This window comes from Bubalus kerabau, chromosome 23 (genome assembly GCF_029407905.1).
Source record: "Bubalus kerabau isolate K-KA32 ecotype Philippines breed swamp buffalo chromosome 23, PCC_UOA_SB_1v2, whole genome shotgun sequence".
Classification (NCBI taxonomy): Eukaryota; Metazoa; Chordata; class Mammalia; order Artiodactyla; family Bovidae; genus Bubalus; species Bubalus kerabau.
This window is the reverse complement of record NC_073646.1, coordinates 23,115,618-23,118,550: the sequence shown is the minus strand read 5'-3', so window position 1 is coordinate 23,118,550 and position 2,933 is coordinate 23,115,618. Positions and strand designations below refer to the sequence as shown.

General features: G+C 41.4%; 1 non-coding gene across 1 annotated transcript; it reads left to right on the top strand.

Moving 5' to 3' along the window:
* Window positions 1-1,925: 1,925 nt before the first annotated feature.
* On the top strand, window positions 1,926-1,997 carry TRNAC-ACA (transfer RNA cysteine (anticodon ACA)). The gene has a single exon. It is a non-coding gene; the product is annotated as a tRNA-Cys (tRNA).
* Window positions 1,998-2,933: the final 936 nt, after the last annotated feature.

Sequence of the window (2,933 nt, the reverse complement as noted above, 5' to 3'; positions counted from 1 at the left end):
AAGGAAAGTTATGACCAACCTAGATAGCATATTGAAAAGCAGAGACATTACTTTGCCAACAAAGGTTCGTCTAGTCAAGGCTATGGTTTTTCCTGTGGTCATGTATGGATGTGAGAGTTAGACTGTGAAGAAGGCTGAGCGCTGAAGAATTGATGCTTTTGAACTGTGGTGTTGGAGAAGACTCTTGAGAGTCCCTTGGACTGCAAGGAGATCCAACCAGTCCATTGTGAAGGAGATCAGCCCTGGGATTTCTTTGGAGGGAATGATGCTAAAGCTGAAACTCCAGTACTTTGGCCACCTCATGTGAAGAGTTGACTCATTGGAAAAGACTCTGATGCTGGGAGGGATTGGGGGCAGAAGGAGAAGGGGACGACAGAGGATGAGATGGCTGGATGGCATCACTGACTCGATGGACGTGAGTCTGAGTGAACTCTGGGAGTTGGTGATGGACAGGGAGGCCTGGCGTGCTGCGATTCATGGGGTCGCAAAGAGTGGGACACGACTGAGCTACTGATCTGATCGGATCTGATACATTTTAATTCATTTTACAAAATAGGGCTCCATTACACTGCCCTTTTAAACTTTTAGTCTGTAATGACAGACAAATGAAAGGCGAGGGTGCCTGTCCACCCCTACTTTGGGGAAGGACATGTGAGTCTTCCTCTTATCACGCGAGAAGTCCTTTCAGGTGAGTGCTGAACTTCTATCCCAGCTTCAGGGGATGCAGCTGATCCTAAAATAGTTTTGGCAGGCAGGGAAAATCTCTACTCCTTGGAAACTTTAAAGGCACACAACCAGATATGGCCCTCAAAGGCAATGAACAAACAAAGAATATAATCCCAAAGCAAGCCTGGCATAATGAAAAGTGGCCCTGGGAGAGAGAGGCCATTGAGTTCAATGTAAATTCCTCTGCATATTTACTCTGTGATATTGAAGAAATCTTCAAATTGTATTCTACTCCTTCACAAAGGAGAGAATTGGACTTTATTTGAGTGTTTTCTACTGCTCTTTCTGTGTATTCAGTCCTCATAAAAATTCCATGAGGTGGGTTCTTAAGTCCCCTTGTCAATAATAAAAAAAAATTAACCAGTAGATCTAAGGAAGAAATGAAAAAAAAATTTTTTTTAAGAAATAGAAAATTTCAGGACTTCCCTAGCAGTCTGGTGGTTAAGACTCCATGCTTCCACTGCAGGTGGCCCAGGGTTCAATCCCTAGTCAGGGAACTAAGATCCCACATGCTGTGCAATGGGGCCAAAAAAAAGAGAGAAATGGAAAATTTAATTTAAGGCAAACTGAGGATTATAACACAGGAACAGCCTCTCAGAAAGTTCTAAGGACTGTTCTGCCCATTGAGATCAAAGCACAGTTATGCAGGTCTTTGATAAATGATGTAGATAGTTTTTGCAATCCAGCTCTGCAAGTACAAAGTAGTGGGTCATTGTGACCCTTTACAAAATCAAGAACGTGTGTCATCTTTTAAAGAGTTGTCTTATTGGTGCTTGAAGAATGCTGTTCTTTGTGGCTGAGCAGGTTTCTGCCAATGGGGAAGTTTGGTCCATGCATAATGCAGGTACACAATGCACAGTGCGGGGAGAGAGGAGAACAAAGGGCAGAGCAGATGTTTTACATTTTCTTGTCTTGCAATAAAATATGAATTTTATTCTATATTCTACTTTATAAAAGAGGAAACAGAGGTGTAGAGAGGTATCTTGCCTGGGATTTGTACTCAGTTCTGTTCTGCTCCTGGGAGGGTGAGTGTGGATTCCTTCTGAGATCTAAGATTTCAGAAAAGCTCTACAAAGCTGATGCCACTGAAAAGAACAAAATTGTACCTCTTTGGTTCAGAATCCACCAGCTCAATCATTTTTTGTTGACTTCTGGTTTTTCTTTTTTAATTTGAGGAGACATTCTCCATGTTCACGACTTCCCTGGTGGCTCAGATGGTAAAGTGTCTGCCTACAATGCAGGAGACCCAGGTTCAATCCCTGGGTTGGGAAGATCTCCTGGAGAAGGAAATGGCAACCTATTCCAGTATTCCTGCCTGGAGAATCCCATGGATCCAGGATCCTGATAGGCTTCAGTCCATGGGGTTGCAAAGAGTCGGATACGATTGAGCTACTTCACTCTTTCTTTCTTTCTTTCTCCATGTTCACAAGTACATGGTCAAGAAAGTCAACTGCAGAAAGAAACTGAAGCCATGGTGGGGACTGAGTTGACCGTGAAAGGGGCTGAGGGTGTTTGCAGACACAGTCTTTCCAATGAGAGACTTTTCACTAGGGAAGCCCAGACAAAAATCCTGTGACCAAAGCTTTAACCCTTAGCTGCTTCTAGCAGCTGTTTTCTCTGCCTTCTTTTATGTCTCTAAACTTTTGTCTTTGCTTTCTTATTTTTTCCTACAACTTTTTTTTTAAATGTAGGTTATACACCTTTATTGTTACATCTTTAACTTAAAAAAAAAAACAGCTTTACCTTTTCATCTTTAATTTTTCATAGGGTGTTTTTTTTCTCTTTAAGCTTTTAATGTCAGATTATTGTAACTTTGTATTGATTTCCCTTTTATTTCAAGTCATGTCTATTTTTGTCTTTTTATAAATCTCAGCCGTGTTTTATTGAAATCTTCATGAAAGAATCATTGTATCTTAAGAATCTAGTCTTTTCATTTTCTCCCTCATCACATTTTAGCATTTTACTATTCACCTGGAAATTTTAACAGATATATTTAAATGCAGATGTGTATGAACAAAAAGTAAAAGTTCTCCTTTCCCAATGCATTCCCTAGAGGTAACTGCTAGGCTTCCTAAGTAGTGCTAGCGGTAAAGAACCTGCCTGCCCCTGCAGGAGATGTAAAAGAAATGGGTTCAATCCCTGGGTCTGGAAGATACCCTGGAGGAGGGCATGGCAACCCACTCCAGTGTTCTTGACAGAGGAACCTG